Consider the following 27,047-nt stretch of genomic DNA (forward strand, 5'->3'; position numbering starts at 1 on the left):
TGTAAAATAGCGGTATTGTACGTTTGTAAAATATTGTATTAAAGTTTGAACGCGAAGTATTATTGTAATCAGTTTTTCATGATAGAATTGTAGTAATTGAATTGTATATTAGCTACTAAGTATGAACTTTAACGGATAGGTACTACCCGAATTAAAATTATAAAACTCTAATATGAAGAAAAGGCTTTTATAAATAAGTTCATATTATGCTACGAAATACTATCGACTACTCCTAATATTCTATATGATTAACTGAACTCTTTTGGCTATTTTTGAAGGAAATGTCTCCAACAACCAGGCACACCCTGAACATGAGCGAGGAAGATTTTCGTGTTTTCCTTGCAGCGAACATAGCCGCAGTACAGGCTGCAATGCAAAACAACAATAATAACTCAAGGTCTAGCAGTGGAGTTAACTCCACAAGAAATCGTGTAGGATGCTCATACAAGGCTTTCACTGCCTGTAAACCTCTGGAATTCGACGGAACTGAAGGATCAGTCGGACTGAAACGATGGATCGAGAAGGTCAAATCTGTGTTTGCTATAAGCATATGTGCTGAAGAAGATTAGGTGAAATACGCTACACATACTTTCACAGGTACTGCGTTAACATAGTGGAACACCTATCTGGAGAAAGTGGGACAATATACTGCTTACGCGTTACCGTGGTCCGCATTCAAACACATGTTGAATGAGCAGTACCGTCTCAGGAATGAAGTCAATAAGCTAAAGGCGGAGCTTAGATAATTAAAAACTCAGGGGTAAGATATCACTTCATATGAGCGACGATTCACAGAATTGTCTCTAATGTGTCCTGGTATGTTAGAGGACGAGGAAGAACAGATCGATGCATTTGTGAAAGGGCTGCCAGTTAGAATACAAGAGAATGTAAGTGCATCCGCACCCACCTTAATGCAGAAAGCGAGTCGAATGGCTCACAAACTCATGGGTCAGATTGAGAGAAGAAATATAGAGTTGGCAGCCGGAGAGACCAAAATGAAGGAAGGTAAGAGGAAGTGGGAAGATAATGGCGACAAAAGTCACCAGTACAACAACAATAATAATCACAACAACAATCGCCCCATTTATCGCAACAACAACCGTCCCAACAACAACAATAACTACAACAACCGTCCCAACAACAACAACAACCGTCTCAACAACAATAACAACCGCAACAATAACAACAATCCCAACAACAACAAAAACATCAATGACGACAAGAGGCAGAAAACTCCATGCAATAGGTGTGAAGTTTACGGACCAGTGGTTAAAGGAACAAATAATGCCGACATTACTTGTTTCGGATGTAGGAAGAAGGGCCATTACAAAAGTACGTGTCCAAACCAAGGGGAATAATAATGGTCAAAGCCGTGGAAGAGTCTTTAATATTAATGCGGCAGAAGCGCAGGAAGACCCAGAGCTTGTTACGGGATCGTTTCTTATTGATGAAAAACCTGCTTATGTTTTATTTGATTCGGGTGCGGATAGAAGCTATATGAGTAGAGATTTTTGTGCCAAATTAAATTGTCCTTTAACGTCTTTAGATAATAAGTTTTTACTCGAATTAGTAAACGGTAAATTAATTAAAGCCGATAAGATATGCCGAAATCGAAAAATCAAACTGGTTGGCGAAACGTTTAAGATTAACTTGATACCAGTAGAGCTAGGGAGTTTTGATGTGATAATTGGCATGGACTGGTTGAAAAAGGAGAGAGCAGAGGTCGTTTGTTACAAAATTGCGATTCACATTATGTGCGAAAAGGGAAAACCTTTAATGGTATACGGAGAAAAGTGCAACGCGAAGTTAAATCTTATTAGTAGCTTGAAGGCACAAAAGCTAATAAGAAAAGGTTGCTATGCCGTTCTAGCCTACATCGAGAAAGTAAAAACTGAAGAAAAGAACATCAATGATGTTCCCATCGCAAAAGAATTTCCTGATGTATTTTCGAAAGAATTACCAGGACTACCTCCACACCGATCCGTCGAATTTCAAATAGACCTTGTACCAGGAGCTGCACCGATAGCTCGTGCTCCTTATAGACTTGCACCCAGCGAAATGAAGGAATTACAAAGCCAATTACAAGAAATTTTGGAGCGTGGTTTCATTCGACCAAGCACATCACTGTGGGGAGCTCCTGTTTTGTTTGTTAAAAAGAAGGATGGTACATTCAGATTGTGTATCGACTACTGAGAGTTGAACAAACTTACCATCAAGAACCGTTATCCACTACCAAGAATCGGTGAATTATTTGATCAACTGCAAGATTCGTCGGTTTATTCAAAGATTGATTTACGTTCCGGGTATCATCAAATGCGGGTGAAGGAGGATGATATTCCAAAGACTACTTTTAGAATGCGTTACGATCATTATGAGTTTATGGTTATGTCGTTTGGTTTGACTAACGCACCAGCCGTATTCATGGATCTCATGAACCGAGTGTGTGGATCATATCTTGACAAGTTTATCATTGTCTTCATCGATGACATACTTATTTACTCCAAGAATGATCAAGAGCACGGAGAACATTTGAGAAGGGTTGTAGAATTGTTGAGGAAGGAAGAACTGTACGCTAAGTTTTCAAAGTGTGCATTTTGGTTGAAAGAAGTTCAATTCCTTGGTCACGTAGTGAACAAAGAAGGTATTCAGGCTGATCCGTCAAAGATTGAAACCGTTGAAAAATGGGAAACCCCGAAAACTCCAACGCACATACGCCAATTTTTAGGATTGGCTGGTTACTACAGAAGATTCATCCAAGATTTTTCCAAAGTAGCAAAATCCCTGACTGCATTAACGCATAAGGGGAAGAAATTTGAATGGAAGGATGAGCAAGAGAAAGCGTTTCAATTATTAAAGAAAAAGTTAACTACGGCACCTATATTGTCATTGCTTGAAGGGAATGATGATTTTTGTGATTTATTGTGACGCTTCAAAGCAAGGCCTCGGTTGTGTATTAATGCAACGAAAGAAGGTAATTACTTATGCGTCTAGACAATTGAAGATTCACGAGCAGAATTATACAACTCACGATTTGGAATTGGGAGCTGTTATTTTTGCATTAAAAATGTGGAGGCACTACTTATATGGGGTCAAATGTATCATATATACTGACCAAAAAAGTCTCCAACATATATTTGATCAAAAACAACTGAACATGAGGCAGCGTAGGTGGATTGAGTTGTTAAATGATTATGACTTTGAGATCCGTTACCACCCGGGGAAGGCAAATGTGGTAGCCGACGCTTTAAGTAGAAAGGACAGGGAACCTATTCGAGTAAAAGCTATGAATATAATTATTCATACTAACCTTACTACTCGAATAAAAGAGGCACAACAGGGGATTTTAAAAGAAGGAAATTTGAAGAATGAAATACCCAAAGGATCGGAGAAACAACTTAATATTCGGAAAGACAGAACCCAGTATCTGGCAAAAAGAATTTGGGTACCAAAGTTTGGGGATGCGAGATAAATGGTACTTCGGGAAGCACATAAAACCAGATATTTAATACATCCCAGAGTGGGGAAAATGTACCAAAATCTCAAGAAACACTTTTGGTGGCCGGGTATGAAAGCCTATATTGCCAAATACGTAGGGGAATGTTTGACTTGTTCTAAAGTCAAAGATGAACATCAAAAACCATCAGGTTTACTTCAACAACCTGAAATCCTAGAATGGAAATGGAAAAACATTACCATGGATTTCATTACTAAATTGCCAAGGATTGCAAGTGGTTATGATACAATTTGGGTAATAGTCGATCGTCTTACCAAGTCAGCACACTTTCTACCAATGAGAGATGATGATAAAATGGAGAAGTTGGCATGACTATACTTGAAGGAAGTCATCTCCAGACATGAAATACCAATCTCTATTATCTCTGATAGGGATGGCAGATTCGTTTCAAGATTTTGGCAGATGTTACATCAAGCATTGGGAACTGGTCTAGACATGAGTACTCCCTATCATCCACAAACTGATGGGCAGAGTGAAAGGACGATACAGATACTTGAAGACATGCTACGAGCATGTGTTATTGATTTTGGAAATGGTTGGGATCGACATCTGCCGTTAGCAGAATTTTCTACAATAACAGTTACCACTCAAGTATTAATGTGACACCGTTCGAAGCACTTTATGGAAGGAAGTGCAGATCTCCGATTTGTTGGAGAAAGGTGGGGGATAAATAAATTACGGGTCTGGAAATTATCCACGAAACTACCGAGAAAATCATTCAAATTCAACAACTGTTGAAAACTGCCCAAAGTCGACAAAAGAGCAATGCGGACGTTAGAAGAAAAGATTTAGAATTTGAGATTGGAGACATGGTCATGCTTAAGGTATCACCTTGGAAAGGCGTTGCTCATTTTTGAAAATGGGGGAAACTAAACCCGAGATACATTGGGCCATTCAAGATTATTGATCGTGTTGGACCAGTAACTTATCGACTTGAATTACCTTAACAACTCGCCAGCATACATAACACCTTCCACGTCTCGAATTTAAAGAAATGCTTAGCTAAAGAAGATCTCACTATTCCTTTAGACGAAATTAATATTAACAAAAAAACTACAATTCGTTGAAGAACCCGTCGAAATAATGGATCGTGAGGTTAAAGGACTTAAGCGAAACAAAATACCAATTGTTAAGGTTCGATGGAATGCTCGTAGAGGACCTGAGTTCACCTGGGAGTGTGAAGATCAGATGAAGCAGAAATACCCGCACTTATTTCCAGATGATGCGTCAACACCTCCATCTGCTTAAAATTTCGGGACAAAATTTATTTAACGGGTATGTACTGTAATGACTCGGACTTTTCCATGATTATATATTATATGAGATAATATTTACATGATTAAATGTTTCAAACATGTTAAGCAATCAAACTTGTTAAGACTTGATTAATTGAAACGGATTTTATGTAAACGTTTGACCAACCAGTTTGCCCGATGATTCACGAACGTTATAACTTGTAAATGACATGAAGATATATATATATATATATATATATATATATATATATATATATATATATATATATATATATATATATATATATATATATATATATATATATATATATATATATATATATATATATATATATATATATATATATCTTCATGTCATTTACAAGTTATAACGTTCGTGAATCATCGGGCAAACTGGTTGGTCAAACGTTTACATAAAATCCGTTTCAATTAATCAAGTCTTAACAAGTTTGATTGCTTAACATGTTTGAAACATTTAATCATGTAAATATTATCTCATATAATATATAATCATGGAAAAGTCCGAGTCATTACAGTACATACCCGTTAAATACACACACACACACACACACACACATATATATATATATATATATATATATATATATATATATATATATATATATATATATATATATATATATATATATATATATATATGTTTAACATGATGAGATGATAATTAAGTATCTCATTAAGTATATTAACAATGAACTATATACATAAAATGAGACTACTAACTTAAGGATTTCGAAACGATATATATATGTAACGAGTATCGATGAAATAACATCTTAATATATACATATCGTACTAAGATATATTTATAAACTATATTATCATGATAATATAACAATTTAACATCTCATTAAGTATAATAACGATCGGTTAATTGTGACGACCCGGAAATTTCTGACCAAATTTAAATTTAATCTTTATATGATTTAATGTTTTCGACACGATAAGCAAAGTCTGTAATGTTGAAGTCTCAAAAACTTTGAACTGTGTTCATGTATTCATTTACCCTTCGACTGTTCTCGACGATTCACGAACAATTATGTGAATGCATATATATATATATATATATATATATATATATATATATATATATATATATATATATATATATATATATATATATATATATATGTGTGTGTGTGTGTATGTGTGTGTGTGTGTGTGTGTATGTGTATTAAATTGTGATATATTAATAAAACATTAAACGGTTTGGTTGATATAAAAATAAGTTATGAAATCTATTATATAACTTGAAAACGTTAACAATGTATTAAATGGATAACGTTATACTTATTCGTTTTAGATAAACATCTACGTAATAAAACATGTTACGTGAAACGTGTTTATATATATATATATATATATATATATATATATATATATATATATATATATATATATATATATATATATATATATATATATATATATATATATATATATATATATATATATATATATATATAGACAAAGTATATTGAACCTATATATAAGTGGTTTCGAATACAATTAATAGATATAGTAATACCTGATTGATATTAAACAAGTTAATACAAACTTATAAGGATTTAAAATAAACATAAGTTTTAGTAATAGATTTTATGATCTGAATATAATTAGTTTTAGAAGAATAAACTTTATAATATTTATTTGATTTAATTTCAAACGTATGAAAACGTTTTCAGTCTATGTAACAACCCAAACCAATACCCGACAAAACTACGTGGAAAATACAAAATAAAAAAAAAATTTGCTGGCAGACCATTGGCGCGCCGCGCCAAATGGCCCGCGCGCCGCGCCAAAACGGGCTGTCCCCGGGACCTTTAACCGCGAAAAAGATTGACTAGTTCCCGGCACTTTTAGACGAAACACTTTTTACCATACATCCAAATATGTAAAACTAACATGTTTCAAACATAAAACCCAAGTTTTACAAGCGGGGCCCGCATGACCCAAATTACAAGTTTAATACAAATTTAGGAGTTTCGACCACCAAAAAGTTTAAGTTCCAAACTACACAATGAGCATGGCGTTTGGGATTAAACTACCCAACTATCGGTCAAACTCCGAGAGCTACTAAAACCAAAAGCGTCCCCTAGCATCAAGCGGGATCCCTAGTCCAAAACGATGCCCTTACCCTTATCCAACACCGAACCTATAAAAATGGTAAACAACGAGAGGGTAAGCAAAGCTTAGTGAATGCAATAATTATACATGATCATATATAACCTACTTACTTGCATACACTTACACAATACAACATACGAGCTAGCAATACAATCGAACATGCAATCCATCATGCATAAACTACTAACCACGTTCCACATTAAGCTAGCAACAAATAATAGCATATGGTTCATAATATAACATGCTAAGGACAATTCGCACAACCATGGTTAACCAAGTACGCAAGAGAACGGTACATGAAAGTCCGTTGGAGTTCATAACATCCACTAGTGTTACTTACACACCGCGTAATCACTAGTCCCCCGGGTGATGTCTTAAACATCGCGACTAACTCACCCTTTCAACAATGTGGCGTCTTAAACACCGCGACGAATCCACACTTCATTCAATACAATGAGTGGTGTCTTGATCACCGCGACACTCCCACTCCCATGACGTTGTGGTGTCTTAAACACCGCGACAATACCACAAGTCAATTACACAATGAGTAGTGTCTTAAGCACCGCGACAATACTACTCGTTACCTAGAATGTGGTGTCTTGAACACCGCGACACTTCCACATTCATACACACAAATAAATACATTATATACGTTCACGCATAATTATTCCACTCACCTTATGCCGTCGGTGATTATTAAACCAAGCTTGAATTCTGAGGTAACGTACCTATTTCACAAGCATATAATCAATCAATCAACTTGGTCCAATCTCACATTACACACCATCCTAGATCATCTTGACCCATTTGGACACTTAACCCTAATTTGGGTCATTTTCACCAAAAACCCTAACACTTGGCACTCAAGGCCTTCATACACATTAAATCGCTAGGTTTTAACACAAAACACTAACATTAACCAACATTGGTCCATTTTGACCCATTTGACCTAATAAAAGTCAATACACCCATTTTGGGTCATCTATACCCAAATAGCACCCATTTATACATCAAGCAAGTGTTCTAACCAATTATTAGCCAATTAGGGTTTCTTAACATCAATTAACACTTTTAAAACCCTAGCTAACCCATTATTGAGTCTACATGACCCAATTTACCCAAAACACCCAATTTACCTACAAATGGGTCTTAGTGTTCATCTTCAACACAAACCCTAACCCATACACAAAATCAAAACAAGAAATGGAAGTTAAGGTATACCACAACTATCAAAATGTAGCAATGGATGAGATGAACAACTTTAGAACTTGGACTTTAGCAAGAAACCTTCTTCTTCTTCTTCAAAATGGGATCTCTCTCTCTAGAACTCACTTCTCTCTCTAGAATTGAATTAGGAAGATAAGGTTGGTGAAAAGGGGAGTAAATGAGCTCCCAAACAACTGAACCAAGCCTTAAAGTCGGCCTTGAAGTGAATTTCCCAAAATGCCCTTGATTTAAATTTAAATAAACAAGAGGGGCTGTCTGCACGATTTTGCGCGGCACGCCATTAGGCTGCGCGGCGCGCCAATGGACAGAAACTGGTTCCTAGCTCCTTTTGAAATATAAAACCAATCCCACAACAAAGTTAACTTCTATACATTATTTACAATAATTACACGGGTCTTACAACTCTCCCCCACTTATTCGGATTGCGTCCTCGCGATCCAAGCCGCATGACAAGCGGGAAGATAAACCAACACGAACTCTTCGGGCTCCCATGTAAACTCGGAACCTTTATTCCGTCGCCATTGAACCTTATAGGTCCTAACCTCTTTATGCCTCAACCTTTTGATCTTCTCATCAAGTATAGCGATCGGCTCTTCAACATATTCCAACTTATTGTTTAGCTCAATTCCATCTAAGGGCATCCACGAAGAATCATCCGCAAGACACTTACGAAGGTGGGAAACATGAAACGTGTTATGGATCCCCGCAAGCTCTTCGGGTAATTCCAATCGATATGCAACCTCACCAACACGAGCTAAAACTTTAAACGGCCCAATAAACCGAGGACCTAACTTTCCTCGTTTTCGAAATCGAATAATACCCTTCCATGGCGAAACCTTGAGCATGACCATGTCGCCCTCTTGGAATTTGATCGTTCGTCTACGTCTATCGGCATACGAATTTTGCCTATCTTGAGCCTTTTTCAAATGTTCACGGATAATATCAATCTTGTTATTCATCTCTAAAACCAAATCGGTACCCCCGATTTCCCTTTGACCCACTTCTCCCCAACAAACGGGAGTTCTACACCTTCGACCATAAAGCATCTCGTAAGGTGGCATCCCGATACTAGTATGAAAACTATTATTGTACGAGAACTCCACCAAGGGTAAATGCTCATCCCAACTACCACCGAAGTCAATAATGCACGCCCGTAACATATCTTCCAAGGTTTGGTTCGTACGTTCGGTTTGACCGTCCGTTTGTGGATGATACGCCGTGCTCAACTTTAATTGCGTACCCATATCTTCATGAAACCTTTCCCAAAACCGAGATGTGAAACGAGTATCTCGATCCGAAATAATAGATATAGGAACACCATGTCGCGAGACCACTTCCTTGATAAACAACTTAGCCAAGGCCTCCGACGATATTGCTTCTTTAATGGGAAGAAACAAAGCACTTTTCGTCAACCGATCCACAATCACCCAAATTGAATCATATTGTGTCCTCGCCGTCTTAGGTAACTTAGTGATAAAATCCATGGTAATGTGCTCCCATTTCCATTTCGGGATTTCTAACGGTTGCAACTTACCATACGGCTTTTGGTGCTCGGCTTTAACTTGCAAACAAGTGACACATTGTTCCACATACTTAACAACATCGCGCTTCATGCCCGGCCACCAATAATCTTTCTTCAAGTCATGATACATTTTTGTAGCGCCCGGGTGAATGGAATATTTTGACTTATGTGCTTCATCAAGTAGCACCCGTCGATAGTCACCCATCTTAGGCACCCACACCCTTCCTTGAAAAGACAATAACCCTCGCGAACCCATAGTAATAAACTCCGATTGGCCCACGATTCGCTCCTCGTGCTTATTGTGAACATAAGCCTCGATTTGAATCTCACCAAGCTTTTCAAGAAAGTCATTAGTGATAATCAAGCGTAACGATGCTACTCGTACCGCCGGATGTTGAGTCTTTCGACTTAACGCGTCCGCAACCACATTAGCTTTACCCGGATGGTAAAGTATCTCACAATCATAGTCCTTCACTACATCCATCCATCTACGTTGACGGTAATTCAAATCTCTTTGAGTAAAAAGGTGTTTCAAATTCTTGTGATCCGAATAAATTGTACTTTTGACACCATACAAGTAATGGCGCCAAATTTTCAACGCATGCACAACCGCCGCCATCTCTAAGTCGTGAGTCGGGTACCTCGTCTCGTGGTCCTTTAATTGTCGAGAGGCATAAGCAATGACTTTACCCCTTTGCATAAGAACACACCCGAGCCCATTTGTAACACCCGTTTTCAGTTACTTGTTATTTCGAACGACATTCGAAATACGAGGCATGTAAGCGTATATTTGGATCCCAAATAAAGTTAGATTTGATGTTCTAAAACCTTACCATTGGATAGGAAATCTCATTACATTTCCAACGATATTTGGTTCATCGAAAACGGAGTTACGGTCAAAAAGTTATGGCCAAAACAAGTTTGCTGAAGTTCAGATGAAACAGGCAAATGCCGCGGCGCGACCAGAAGGGCCACGGCGCGACAAATGCCTATTTTGAGGGTCAGAAAGCTTAAAAAAAGTGATCTAAAACCACCCTTTGGGCCACGGCACGACAAACTGCTCCGCGGCGCGACAATAGGCACGTTCTGGTACTTTTCAGCCTTTTAATGAGTTAAATGAGGGGCAAAGTTGGTATTTCACTTATGGACGGATTTGTGGCTGTAATATCAGTTTTAGATCCACTTTTGGATCATTTTGACATCCATTCAAACACTCCCAATCTTAGAGAGAGAGAGATGAGTTTCTAGAGAGAGGAAGCTTGAGTTATGATGAAGATGGTGATTTTTGCCCAAATTGGAAGCGGGTTTTGGTTCTCCTTGGTGTTTCTAGCTACTAGAGCTCGTTTTGGTGCTTGAGGTAAACCCTAATCCGAATTGTAGTGTTTGATTTCTTGTTTGAGTTAGGGTTTGTGTTAGTTAGAGTTATAAACCCATTTTATTGTGAAATTTGGGGGTTTTGGGTAAAATTCATGTAAGTAAGCCTAGATGGGTGACTTAGGGTTTCGATTGATTAAATTGTAAGTTTGGATCTTGCGTGTGTTGGTTAAACCTTAGAACACTTGTGTTGACTTGGTTTTTGGGTGTAAACCCTAATTTAGGTCAAAACGGGTCAAATGGGCATTTCGGGACAAGTAAGCTCGATTCGTTGTCAAATTAAGTTTTAAATCAAGTTTTGGTAAATCAAGTAGGTAAATACTCGATTTAAGTGTTAGTGGTTGTCTTGGAAATATAATCACTAGTCGTTAGTGATTTTGGGGCGTTTTATGACTTTGGTCAAAATGAGCAATTTGAATTGGGTCAAAATTGAGGATGACACTAATTTGGATTAGTTGGATGTTAAACACTTTTGTTGAGTGTTAAATGATGCTTTTCATGTAATTACTCGCGAGAAGTGATTTTAGGTTAAAATTTGGTGTTTTAGCAATAAAGTCAAACTTGGTCAACCATGGAATGGGTTTTGTGTAAAATACGAGCTAGTATGCGTTTAAAGGTTAAAGTTGACATAATTAGGTATTTCGAGAACGCGGGAACTAGTCTCGTTAGTTTTGGACCTTCGGGTAGCGTTAAAAGTGCAAAAGGGTATATTTTGCACTTGTTGTTCATTTGGGCGGGTCGAGAGTCCAAATGGGGTTGTATGTTGATTATGTGTATGCCTATATGTGTATTATAGGTAAAATCTTGCTCGGTTGCGTGTGGTGAAGATTTCGTGCATGGTTTGTAATGCTCGAGTTCACGAGGTGAGTGGAATAATTATGCGTATGTGTATATAATGTATTTATTTGTGTTGCATGAATGTGGTATTGTCGCGGTGTTTAAGACACCACATTCTAGGTAACGAGTAGTATTGTCGCGGTGCTTAAGACACTACTCATGGTATGATTGACGAGTAGTATTGTCGCGGTGTTTAAGACACTACTCATTGTATGATTGACGTGTGGTATTGTCGCGGTGTTTAAGACACCACAGTGTCATGGGAGTGGAATTGTCGCGGTGTTTAAGACACCACTCATTGTTTTGAATGAAGTGTGGATTCGTCGCGGTGTTTAAGACGCCACATTGTCGTAAGGGTGAGTTAGTCGCGGTGTTCAAGACATCACCCGGGGGACTAGTGATTACGCGGTGTGTAAGTAACACTAGTGGATGTTATGAACTCCAACGGTCTTGTAAGTACCGTTTCCCTTGTTCGAATTGGTTAACCAAGGTTATGTGAATTATGTATTGAAGTATTTAATTATGAATCGTATGCTATTGTATTATTAGCTACTTGTGGAATGTGGATATTGGTATATGCATATTATTGTTGCATGATTGTCGAATTATTGATCCCGCGTATGAGGTTGTGTAAGTGATGCAAGTAAGTAGATTATATATGTGTATGTATAATTATTGCATTCACTAAGCTTTATGCTTACCCCTCTCGTTGTTTACCTTTTTACAGGTATTTTGTTATGAAGCTAGCTAGTTGTTAGACTAGATGCATAGGAGCGCTTGGGCCCGAAGGGGTAGCTTTTGGTTATATGGACGCAGATTGGGGATTTGGTAGTCTCCGGGATTATGCTCTTGGTATTGGGTTGGGTTATTGAGTCTTAACCCGTATTTCTTGTGATCGGGTCATTATTACAAATGATTTTGTAAAGTGTAATTTGTGTGCCAAGGGTCATGATAGATTGTTAAACGTATCCTTATGATGTTATGTTTCGATTAAAACAGAGTTGAAAATGTATTATATTAATGGGACCTAACTAAATAAAAAAAAAAATGTACTCTGTTTTTGGTTAAATGGATTTGGGTCGTTACACCATTTAAGGAAGCATCACAATAAACTACCATATCTTCAATACCTTCCGGCAACACTAACACCGGAGCTTGACACAACTTCTCTTTTAACAATTGGAAAGCAATTTCTTGCTCGTTCTCCCAATTAAACTTAGCACTCTTCCTCGTCAATTTTGTCAATGGAGAAGCAATCTTAGAAAAGTCTTGGATGAACCGACGATAATAACCGGCCAATCCGAGAAAACTTCGGATTTCCGTAGGCGTAGTCGGTCGTCCCCAACTCTTCACCGTCTCAATCTTCCCCGGATCCACTTGGATACCGCTTTCGTTCACAATATGGCCAAGGAATTGAACCTCCCTTAGCCAAAATTCACATTTAGAGAATTTTGCATACAACTTCTCCTTTCTTAACGTCTTCAAAACTTCACGTAAGTGACGTTCATGTTCGTGCATACTTTTCGAGTAGACTAGTATGTCGTCAATGAACACAATAACCGACTTGTCTAACATAGGTTGGCACACCCGGTTCATAAGATCCATGAATGCCGCCGGTGCATTCGTAAGGCCAAAGGGCATAACTACAAACTCATAATGCCCGTAACGCGTTCGAAAAGCCGTCTTCTCTATGTCTTCCTCACGGACCCGCATTTGGTGATAGCCGGACCGTAGGTCGATCTTAGAGAAATACGTTGCACCTTGAAGTTGATCAAATAAATTTTCAATCCTAGGTAATAGATAACGATTCTTGATCGTCACTTTATTCAACTCACGGTAATCAAGGCACATACGCATACTACCATCTTTCTTCTTCACAAATAACACCGGAGCGCCCCATGGCGAAGCACTCGGTCGAATAAAACCCTTCTCGAGCAACTCTTGGGTTTGATTTAACAACTCTTGCATTTCCGTTGGTGCTAAACGATAAGGAGTTTTAGCAATGGGAGTAGCTCCCGGAACCAACTCAATACGAAACTCAACTTGTCTTTCCGCCGGAACGCCCGGTAATTCGTCCGGAAAAACGTCTTCGAATTCACTAACAACCGGAATTTCACGAATAGGTGGTGGCTCATTGTGAGTATCAACAACATGAGCAAGGAAAGCCATGCCATCGGTAACAACAAAACGACGTGCCCGTGCAAAAGTGCATATCGGCACCGGTCTCCTTCGCTTATCACCATGAATAATTAACTCTCCCCCACTTGGGGCCTTCACACGAATAAACTTATCATGGCATGCAATATCGGCTCTATAACGATCGAGCCAATCCATACCAACGACAATATCAAAGTCGCCCAAGGTCATTGGAATAAGATCAATTTTAAAGGTTTCGGAACCAAAAACAACATCACAATTTTCACACACATCAACCACTAGCACCGTCTTGCCGTCCGCTATTTCGACTTCTATCAGACGACTTAACTTAGCTAACGGTCTATTAAGTTTAGGCACAAATTTAGGAGACACAAACGACAAATTTGCACCGCTATCGAAAAGAATCCTTGCCGGATTAGAATTAATCAAGTAAGTACCTGAGACAACTTCGTGCGATTGTTTGGCTTCATCATTGGTCATCAAGTAGTTGCGGCCCCTAGCCGTTCCCGCCGCCTTCTCGATCCGCTTTACATTATCATTACGCAACTCGGGACACTCGGTCTTCTTGTGTCCTTCTTTTCCACAATTGTAACCAGTGAATTTCGTAATAGAAGATGGTTTGGTGCAATCACGGGCCATATGCCCCCTTCGACCACAATTATGACAAGAATAGGGGAAATCCCCCGAAGCACCATTCTTCACACTCCCCACACTCTCGGTTGCGCCTTTCCTTGACTTCTTGCTTGAAAAATTTGAATGACTCGAACCTTCAAACTTTCTCTTCCTCAACACAAGCGCTTCAAACCCTTTCGCCATATTAAACAACTCATCGAAGCTCTTCACCACATTCACACTAATCTTTTCTTGATAACTATCATTCAAGGTTCGATAGAAATCTTCTTTCAATATTTTATCATTCCCGACATACTCCGGGCAAAATTGCGTCTTGGACAAGAACACGGATTTGAGTGTGTTCAAGTCCATCGACCCTTGCCTCAAGTTACGTAGCTCGTCCTTAAGCCTTGTAAGATCGGCCGAAGTTCGGTACTCATCGAAGAACTCCTCTTTAAATTCATCCCAAGTGAAGTCCATACATTGTTCTTCACCATATAGTTGGATCTTTGCATCCCACCACAACTTCGCATCACCCCTTAACATGCTACAACCATACCTAGTCTTTTTATCAGGAGGGCACTCACAAGTACGGAAAGCCCCCTCCATATCGGAGATGAATCGGGCACTCTTGAGTGGGTCCCTATCGCCCTCAAAAGTAGGAGGTTGAGCATCCTTAAAGTTCTTGAAGAAAAAGTCTCGTCTCCCCACATTTTCTTCTTGGAGAGCAATCTTAATTTGTTCCTTAACCATAGTGACGACGTGCTCGTCAATCGTGTCTAGAAACATCTTCTTAACATCTTCACGAAACTCCGCCTTTTGGCGTTGAAAGATGGCCTCAACCTTGGCCGTGAACTCGGGGTCCTCGCTCGTGCCCCCATTATCGGTGTCGTGTCCGTTTCTCATCTTCATTCTATAAGACGGAAAAGATTAAACAACGAACCCAAAGACATGACACATATATATATACACCATACCACCACATCTCGCTCGACAATCGTCGTACATCGCTTGTTTGACACGATTTGCACCCGTAGTAAGGGTAGCTAGTCATTACTACGCGAGCACGTCGCGTTAACTCGCTAGTACAATGTTCATTTCGCTCGATGATTGCTATACAACACAAACAACAACGCATGATTAGTTCATATAAACCTACGCGCTAACCAAGACCCGGTCCGACCCAAAGTCCTACAAGTCCCGCACAATGCACACACAAAAGTCTAAGTCTAGACGCCTATCTCAAGTCACCTAAATCCCTTAGACCATGCTCGGATACCACTTGTAACAACCCAAACCAATACCCGACAAAACCACGTGGAAAATACAAAATAAAAAAAAATTTGCTGGCAGACCATTGGCGTGCCGCGCCAAATGGCCCGCGCGCCGCGCCAAAACGGGCTGTCCCCAGGACCTTTAACCGCGAAAAAGATTGACTAGTTCCCGGCACTTTTAGACGAAACGCTTTTTACCATACATCCAAATATGTAAAACTAACATGTTTCAAACATAAAACCCAAGTTTTACAAGCAGGGCCCGCACGACCCAAATTACAAGTTTAATACAAATTTAGGAGTTTCGACCACCAAAAAGTTTAAGTTCCAAACTACACAATGAGCATGGCGTTTGGGATTAAACTACCCAACTATCGGTCAAACTCCGAGAGCTACTAAAACCAAAAGCGTCCCCTAGCATCAAGCGGGATCCCTAGTCCAAAACGATGCCCTTACCCTTGTCCAACACCGAACCTATAAAAATGGTAAACAACGAGAGGGTAAGCAAACCTTAGTGAATGCAATAATTATACATGATCATATATAACCTACTTACTTGCATACACTTACACAATACAACATACGAGCTAGCAATACAATCGAACATGCAATCCATCATGCATAAACTACTAACCACGTTCCACATTAAGCTAGCAACAAATAATAGCATATGGTTCATAATATAACATGCTAAGGACAATTCGCACAACCATGGTTAACCAAGTACGCAAGAGAACGGTACATGAAAGTCCGTTGGAGTTCATAACATCCACTAGTGTTACTTACACACCGCATAATCACTAGTCCCCCGGGTGATGTCTTAAACACCGCGACTAACTCACCCTTTCAACAATGTGGCGTCTTAAACACCGCGACGAATCCACACTTCATTCAATACAATGAGTGGTGTCTTGATCACCGCGACACTCCCACTCCCATGACGTTGTGGTGTCTTAAACACCGCGACAATACCACAAGTCAATTACACAATGAGTAGTGTCTTAAGCACCGCGACAATACTACTCGTTACCTAGAATGTGGTGTCTTGAACACCGCGACACTTCCACATTCATACACACAAATAAATACATTATATACGTTCACGCATAATTATTCCACTCACCTTATGCCGTCGGTGATTATTAAACCAAGCTTGAATTCCGAGGTAACGTACCTATTTCACAAGCATATAATCAATCAATCAACTTGGTCCAATCTCACATTACACACCATCCTAGATCATCTTGACCCATTTGGACACTTAACCCTAATTTGGGTCATTTTCACCAAAAACCCTAACACTTGGCACTCAAGGCCTTCATACACATTAAATCGCTAGGTTTTAACACAAAACACTAACATTAACCAACATTGGTCCATTTTGACCCATTTGACCTAATAAAAGTCAATACACCCATTTTGGGTCATCTATACCCAAATAGCACCCATTTATACATCAAGCAAGTGTTCTAACCAATTATTAGCCAATTAGGGTTTCTTAACATCAATTAACACTTTTAAAACCCTAGCTAACCCATTATTGAGTCTACATGACCCAATTTACCCAAAACACCCAATTTACCTACAAATGGGTCTTAGTGTTCATCTTCAACACAAACCCTAACCCATACACAAAATCAAAGCAAGAAATGGAAGTTAAGGTATACCACAACTATCAAAATGTAGCAATGGATGAGATGAACAACTTTAGAACTTGGACTTTAGCAAGAAACCTTCTTCTTCTTCTTCAAAATGGGATCTCTCTCTCTCTAGAACTCACTTCTCTCTCTAGGATTGAATTAGGAAGATAAGGTTGGTGAAAAGGGGAGTAAATGAGCTCCCAAACAACTGAACCAAGCCTTAAAGTCGGCCTTGAAGTGAATTTCCCAAAATGCCCTTGATTTAAATTTAAATAAACAAGAGGGGCTGTCTGCACGATTTTACGCGGCGCACCATTAGGCTGCGCGGCGCGCCAATGGACAGAAACTGGTTCCTAGCTCCTTTTGAAATATAAAACCAATCCCACAACAAAGTTAACTTCTATACATTATTTACAATAATTACACGAGTCTTACAGTCTAAAAGAATCTTATTACTAAAACGTTTCATAATGTAATTTGAATATGTATATAAAACCTAATTAAAGTTTTATGCTATATATATTAAATCGCAAGTACATATAATTATTGTTTCAATAATATAAAACATTTCGAAGATATAAAGTTAGAAAACTTAATTAAAACTTTATATTATAAATTTACATATATATTGTTTTAAAGATATAAAACGTAATATGATATATTTCGAAAGATTAGTACATGTCAAGAAGTAGATTATTAAAGTTATTACCATTATCTTTTACTATTATAAATTTTAGAAATTATATAAAATGATTTGAGTGTCACATCTTCTTTAAAAAGAATATAACTTTATAAATATCTGGAACCACTTTTAATAAATTGTTACCGAGTCATTTTAATAAGGATAAAGGTTTTAACGTTATCTTAAAATCTAGAATCTTTCTAGAAACCTTTTGACAAATTATAAATGATAACGGTCTGTGATTTAATTAAATATAAATATATAAATAACTTGCAACGTATAATTAAAAATGTGTTTATATATATTTCGAATTATTTATTAAATGATATTAGTATTTGATTATTGAATCGATTGATATTTAGATAAGTTAACTTATGAGAATTTGATGCATGAATAAATTATATCGATTATAAGTTTTAAAATATAAATGTTATGTGATATAATGATTTCTATTATTTAAACCATTCTAAAATGAACCTTGAAATATAATTAGTTTCGAAAAAAAACTAAACATTATATTATTACATAAATATTTTAATTATATATATGAACAAACTATATTTTAAAATATATATAGTTTACAATGTGATAAACTATGATATTAACTAGATACAAAACGTTGTCATTAATCTTATCATATATATATATAAATAATAACGAGAAGTTGAATTAGAGAAGCAAATGACCAAAACACTCAAATGAATAAGTTACACTTTGAGTGAGATAGTTTTTCATTAATTTGAGTCGTGTTATTGATAAAGGTACATTACACGAAACGTAAAGTGCAAGATTTTATAGCGTACGAAACAACGTTCGAAAAATCGAAACCAGGACATAAGTCGAGCGTGAACGTACAAGTTATCGGAACTAAAATTACAAAGTAACTATATACGAGAATATAATATATTATTTATATAATTATATAATTTAAATATATAATATATATAAATAATTAATAAAAACGTCAGTAGAATGAAAACAAAAGATATTGGGTGCGTGACAGCTGGCCATGCGATCGCATGGTACTTACCCATAATACCCATGCGATCGCATGGGGATCGAATTCAGAAAAACCTCTATAAAGCTCGCGTGTTCGGTTTATTCATTCACACACCTCAAATCTATATCTCTCGCTCTCTGTAACATATATATATATATATATATATATATATATATATATATATATATATATATATATATATAAATTATTATTATTATTATTAAGATTAATATTATTATTATTAATCTTATTAGTATTAGTATTAGTGAATATCGATATTATTAGTATATTACATAAAATACTACGACGGGGGTATGTTCGGGCTATTTCAAAACAAGTTTTTATCATCTCCGTTGCGTCTACGTACTTTCCTGCAATATTGAATTACAATATTGATACGTGAGCATTTATATCTTATCTTTTATATATTAATAGTGTATCTCTGACTAGTGCTCGAGTATATATGTTTATGTATGCTTGAATGTTTAATTTTGTCGTTAAATATTTTATGATAAATCATGAATTTAATACATATGCTACTGAGATAAGGTATATGATATGTATGTTGTTGGAAAGCTGACGAAAAATTAATAACTTTTCATTTAGAAAGCGTATGGTTTCGATGAACGGATTAAAAGATATAGTCAACTGAATTATCATTAATTTTAGTATTATTATTAAAATGATTACTATTATTACTATCGTCGTTATTATCGTCGTTATTATTACTATCTAATTATTATTATTATTATTATTATTATTATTTTTATTATTATTATTATCATTATTATTATTATTATTATTATTATTATTATTATCGTTATTAATATAAGTATTATCATTAAAAATTGTTATTGTTATTATTATTACTATCGTTATTATCATTAAGGTTATTATTATTATTATTATTATTATTATTATTATTATTATTATTATTATTATTATTAGTATTATCATTAATATTATTATAATATTTATTATTATTAGTATCATTATCATTAAAACTAATATTAGTATCATCTAATTATTTTGATTACTATTGTTATCATTTTTATGAATGCGATATAAAAGAGGACTAAAAGCTATTAAACAAGTCGATTAGGAAATAATGAGTATAAGTATCATGATTCAGTTAAAATATTGTTAAGATTATGATTTAGATAAAAATATCGTTTTCATTATTTTTATCATTATTAGTAATATTATTATTATGACATTAGTATTACTACAAAAGATTATTATTTATTATCAAAATTATTATTATCATTCGTAAATGTAAATATAAATATTATTATTATTATTATTATTATTATTAAAATAATTGATATTATTATTATTACAAAATAATACAACTTTTGGTTCATTATTATTATCAATATTATATTATTTAATTAAATAAATATTTGATACAAATATATATTTATGATACATATCACTAAATTTTTATCATTAAAATGATATTATATAAACGTTATACAAATTATAATACTTAATATATAAAAATATATTTTACCATATATTAACATAAAATTTTATCATTAATACATGATAATAAATGATGAAATAATTTAAGAAATATTTTCTATATAAATATTAATTACTTAAAATATGTAGAATAAATATAAGTTATTTAATTATTAAAATAACATATAATTCATTAGAATAACATGTAGATTACAAATAAGTATATATAAACTAGTTATATTCATTTATCTAAAAATTTCTGAATATGACAATTTAGTCAGTTATGTGATAAATTGAGTTTTGTAAATTATCGATTCATTCAACTATCAAGACTTATACTCTGGTAATATAATTATATAATAAACACGTATAGATTTTGAAAGTCATTTTTGGATTAGATGACTTTTGGTGACTTTTGCATGATAATCTCGAGCATTAGGATTGTGATACACTATGACCTGACCTAAATTGTTAGACAGATATTGACCAACATATAAATATATATACTTAATATAGGTTCGTGAATCCGAGGCCAACCCGACACTTGTTCAATGCCATCATATGTATTTTTACTACAAAATACAGTATAGTGAGTTTCATTTGCTCCCTTTTTAAATGCTTTTACAATATATATTTTTGGGACTGAGAATACATGCGCTGCTTTTATAAACGTTTTACGAAATAGACACAATTAATCGAAACTACATTCTATGGTTGGATTATCGAAACCGAGTATCGCCCCTTTTAGCTTGATAGCCTAAGAATTAGGAAAATGACCCCTAATTGACGCGAATCCTAAAAATAGATCTATGGACCCTGACAAGTCTCATTCGGGTTACGAATGTTTTAGTACTTCGATTGATATATACTGATTGCGACGGTCGGTATATAGCATGCAGTTTGCAAAATGCCTGTGTGCGGGGGATATTCTATATGCATCCTGTCAGTTCGGTTACCAAGTGTTCACCATATGAATGATTTTTATCTCTATGCAGTTTGCGAAATGCTTGATATGAGATGGATGTTTATGAGAAATGAAAATGAAAATCTTGTGGTCTATTAAATTAATGGAAATGATTGTTTATGATAAACTAATGAACTCACCAACCTTTTGGTTGACACTTGAAAGCATGTTTTTCAGGTTTGAAATAAATCTTCCGCTGTGCATTTGCTCATTTTAAAGATATTACTTGGAATCATTCATGGCATATTTCAAAAGACGTTGCATTCAAGTCTTTGAGTTCAATAAAGATTATTATTAAGTAAATGACAGATTAAGTCATTTCTAGTTTGGATATATTATGAAATGGTATGCATACCTGTCAACTTTTGTTGTAATGAAAGTTTGCCGTGGTCGCGAGATCTGTCCCAAGCATAATCTCCAGCCGCGAATCCATCATTCCACTTCGCGAGCTCCTGTCTCTGCAGCACTCGCGATCGCGACATTCACGCCCGCGGTCGTGAGCCTCTTGTTTCTTCATTTTTGTTCAAGCTACTTCACTCCAACAGAGCCTAAGGGGATGAGGATACCTTGCCCCAAGCTATCTATTTATTTGGAAGTTTATTTTGAAATTAGGATTACTTTTGTTTCCTTATTTACTTTGCTCCCTTATCTAGTTTAGGGTTATTTACTTATAAAAACTCAGCATGTATTCAGCTGATGAACAACTTTCTGATCAATAAAAATTACAGATTTTAGCTTATGTTTTTTACTTAATTTAAGCATATCTTTCTTGTTAGCGAAAAGCGATTATCTCCTCAACAATCTCGTACGTATCATGGTTGGTAGGTCGTGGTGTGTGGTGATGGTCGGTGGTGGTGGTGTGAGGTGGTGGTGGTGATAGGTAGTGGTTCGTGGTTGTGGTGGTTGATGGTGGTTGTAGGTGGTAGGTGGCGGTCGTAGGTGGTGGTTGTAGGAGGTAGTATTTAATTAATAACTATATAAATTAATATATGTAATATGTAATCATTATCAAATGGTAAAATGACAACAATATCCTTATCAATTGTAATTAAAATAGATTGCTTAACATGGTAATATGATGGACTAGCATTTGATTTTTATAATGAATTGTTTAGATTGTTTCCTCTGAATTTGTTCTTCCCCTTGATTCAGCCATATATATATATATATATATATATATATATATATATATATATATATATATATATATATATATATATATATATATATATATATGAAAAAGTGAATATGAGTAACAGCACAATATAACCTTATATGGAAAACCCCCTAAAACTATGTCGTTTATTATGAAACCCAATAACCACCACCTATTTTCACGTTACCATAACACTCCATTACTCCAATATTCAACCTAATTTCACTTTTATCCATCTAATCCGTCAATTACATCTCATTGATTGGAATATATCATCCTTCTTCTCCTTATCTTTGATTTCCGCTACCTGTTGTTAACTAATACTCACCGGCTGAATTCGTCGATTACGTTTATCGTGATAACCCACATCATTAGCTGGTAAGCTCGATTCGTAATATTCCGTTCTCTTCCCAATCGTCATTGATGTTTTTAAACAATTATTGTTTAATTAGTGTTTGAATATCATATCATGTTACTTCTTTATAAAATCATTAATTATTTACTTTAATTTGATAGTAAGTTTCAAAGAAGGATTTAAGGATATTTCAAATGGTACTGTTACAAAACGTCGTAGGGAATCAAGAACTGGTTGTGCAGCAATGATTCGGATATCAAAAAATAAAGTTGGTAAGTGGGTTGTGGATCTTTTTACCAATATACATAATCATGAGCTAAGCACTCCGATCAAGGTAATGAAACACCGTTCTCATGGAAAGACTCACCGCACAATGGCTTGCAAATCTCTTATGTTGGATCTTAGCAAAAATGGTTTGAGACCTTGTCAAATTAAAAAGGTGGTAAATTCCATGAAAGATGTGGACGCACCTGATGTTACTTCAAAGCAATGTGCTGATATATTGTCCGAAGAGCGAAAAAAATATAGAGGTAAAGAGTTTTATGGTGTTATCAAATATTTCCAAGAGAAAGCCTCTATAGATAGTAAACATTATTGGGTTGTGGATTTATTTGATGATGGGTCTCCAAGAAATATTTTTTGGGCTGATGTGAGGTCACGAGATGCATATATAAATTTTGGGGACGTTGTCATGTTTGATGTGACGTATATGACAAACAGATTTAGGATGCCATTTTCTCCATTTGTTAGCGTCAATCATCATGGCCAGTCTATACTATTTGGAGGTGCATTACTAGAGAATGAAAAGGAAGAAACGTTTGTTTGGCTATTTCAAGAATTCTTAAAGTGCATGTTTAACGTGTATCCAACTGCAATAATTACTGATCAAGATAAAGCGATTAGAAATGCCATAAAAAAGGTTTTTCCAAATGTGCGCCATAGATATTCTGCGTGGCACATTAATAACCATGAATTGGAACAACTTCGACCTCTTAAAGCACGTTATAGTGATTTTCAAGAGATGTACAAACAGTGGGTTAAGAGTCAAACAATAGATGAATTTGAAACTCGGTGGAAAGTTATACGAGATAAGTATAACCTTGAAACTCACTACTGGTTAAACGAGATGTATAACCAACGTACTCTTTGGGCTAAAGTTTTTTTAAAAGATTGTTTTTTGCTGGTATGACAACAAGTGGAAGAAGTGAGAGTATTCATTCCTTCTTTGATGGATATGTTACTTCCAATACTATGTTGAATGAATTTGTATCCCAATATGATAAAGCTGTGGAGTCTCGACGAGCTGCTGAAGAAGACGAAGATTTCAAAACAATGAACACAAAGGCAGTCCTTTCTTCTGTTAATCCAATAGAAAAGAAAGCAGGTTCACGTTATACAAGCAAGATCTTTGATGTTTTTAAAAAAGAATGGATACAAGCGACTAACAATTTAACTCATGAGACTTTAAGTAAGCGCTCGGGAGAGATCCAATATAAAGTTGGTCAAGTTAATATTGAGAAGATGTACTGGAGAACTGTGACCTTTCGATTGTCTCGTAAATTAGATGTCACATGTTCTTGCTGCAAATTTGAAACATATGGAATTTTATGTAAACATATTTTGTATGTTTTGAAGAAGAAGCACATTGAAACTCTTCCTGATCACTATATATTGCCAAGGTGGACACTTGATGCTAGGTACAGAGTGGATAATTATAACAATAGACTTGAAAATGGTGAAAATAGAGTTAGCGCTTTAAGCTTGTGGTGTGTTCAATCGAAATATACGAAAGCGGTCGAACAAGCGAAAGAGTCACCATCTATCATGAAGAAACTCGATACCCTTCTCGAGAAGTTTTTAGAAGAACATACGACTCACAAAAAACCTCCACAAATTGACAATCCATCACGAGATTCCAATGCAGGTTTTTTCCAAGTAGACATGATGCCTCAAATATTAGTTCGGGATCCTCCAGTACCTGTTAAAACTAAGGGTCGTCCAAGGAGCGCAAATCGAATCAAATCTTCTCTTGAAGCACCGAAAAAAAGAACATGTTCTTGGTGCAAAGGTTTGGGTCACTATGTTACCGGGTGTCCAAAAAAAAGGTAATACTTAAGGTTTATTTAGTTAATTTCTAGTGTTTACTGCATTAGATATAATAATACCTCTTTGTATCAGGCTTTAGATGCTGCAGTCAACAAATGATGCTGAGTTGCTGGTGCATCCTGACATGAAGGCATCTTGACATGAAATGAAGGCATGATGCAGATAGTGTTTAGATAATCCTAAAACTATGATTAGGTTTTGATAGGTTGCTATTTCAAGTGTCTAGCTTATGTAAAATTTTAACTAGTTTCTCTTTAGTGTTTAGCTTAAGTGAAGTTTGATTCTTTTTTTATTAGTTGGTAGTTGCTTTTTTATCTTATGTGAATTTTGATTCTTGTTTGATTAGTTGCTAGTTGCTGTTTTTTAACTTGCGTGATTTTTGTTTTTTTTTTTAATGAATGTTTCGGCTGCTGCTGCATTTGTACACAAAATGGGTCAATGTTACTATATTGCCTCGAGATGGGTCAATGTTTAGGCTACTGCTGCATCTGTACACAAAATGGGTCAATGTTACTATATTGCAAAGAGATGGGTCAATGTCTAGGCTGCTGCATTTGTACATACTGCATTTGTACATAAAAAAGTATACATAAGCTGTACATCTCTAGTTGTGCATTTGTGCATAGAAATGTATTCAATGGTTATTAAAACTGAAAGAAGTGGTACATCTTAAGTGCCTGTTGCATTAATCAACTAAAATGAAAGAAGTTGTACATCAATTTTTAAAATTCTAAAAGTTAAAAAAAAATATACATCATTCAATTGAAAGAAGCTGTACATCAGGTAACAGAATCTAACGACCAAGCGACTATGCAGAAGTATCTTTGGAACAAATCTTCTCATGTTACAAATAGGGTTTGAGTTGGATTTCACAAATGCATTTGTTAACGCTTTTGATCTAACAACTAGTGTTGATTTTTTTCTACCGTCAACTCCCTATCTGATTTAGCTTTGAGTTTTTTGCTCAAGGTCACAACCGAACTAACCTGTAAAACAGTAGTAAATCAATTGCCATATCTTAAAAACTTCACCATTACATACAACATAGATTGTGGTTCAAAAGATTATCTACAAGTGTCGACAATTATTACTTCTAGCAATTGTTGCCAAACACATAACAGTTATAAATTATGGTACAACAATTGTGACTTTTAGCAATTGTAACTTCTAACCCTTAGTACGACACGGGTTCTTTAAAATTAAAAGAAAGTTTAGGATACTGTCACTCGAGCATTTTGTCGAACATATTGTGTGCACCTAAAAAAGTACTTGTAACCAAACATAATGTGTTAAGTCACACACTCATTAAGTGTTGAAGTAAATTTAAAGGCATTAACATATGATTGAGCGTCAAAAACAAATAATTACAAAAGGTATAAACTTAATTACGATTTTGTAAGGATCGAGATAAACGAATCGACTTTACCTGCTATTTGTGTGTTGATGATGATGGAAGAACGATGAGAATGAATTAAAATACAGCTAGTGGTAATTAAAGATTGGAAGAAAAAACCAATTGGTTGAACATTACTATTTATTATCAAAATTACCACCGATCGAATTTAGTTGGAGTATTATGGTAACGTGAAAGTAGGAGGTGGTTATTGGGTTTCATAATAAACGACGTAGTTTTAGAGGGTTTTTCATATAAGGTTATATTGTGCTGTTACTCATATTCACTTTTCCCATATATATATATATATATATATATATATATATATATATATATATATATATATATATATATATATATATATATATT

The 27,047-nt window shown here is 35.6% G+C and overlaps 1 pseudogene; it reads left to right on the forward strand.

The window, feature by feature from the left end:
- The first annotated feature begins 806 nt into the window (after positions 1–806).
- Positions 807–25,384, forward strand: LOC139870255 (protein FAR1-RELATED SEQUENCE 9-like; annotated as a pseudogene).
- The last annotated feature ends 1,663 nt before the right edge of the window (positions 25,385–27,047 follow it).

Source organism: Rutidosis leptorrhynchoides, chromosome 10 (genome assembly GCF_046630445.1).
Source record: "Rutidosis leptorrhynchoides isolate AG116_Rl617_1_P2 chromosome 10, CSIRO_AGI_Rlap_v1, whole genome shotgun sequence".
Classification (NCBI taxonomy): Eukaryota; Viridiplantae; Streptophyta; class Magnoliopsida; order Asterales; family Asteraceae; genus Rutidosis; species Rutidosis leptorrhynchoides.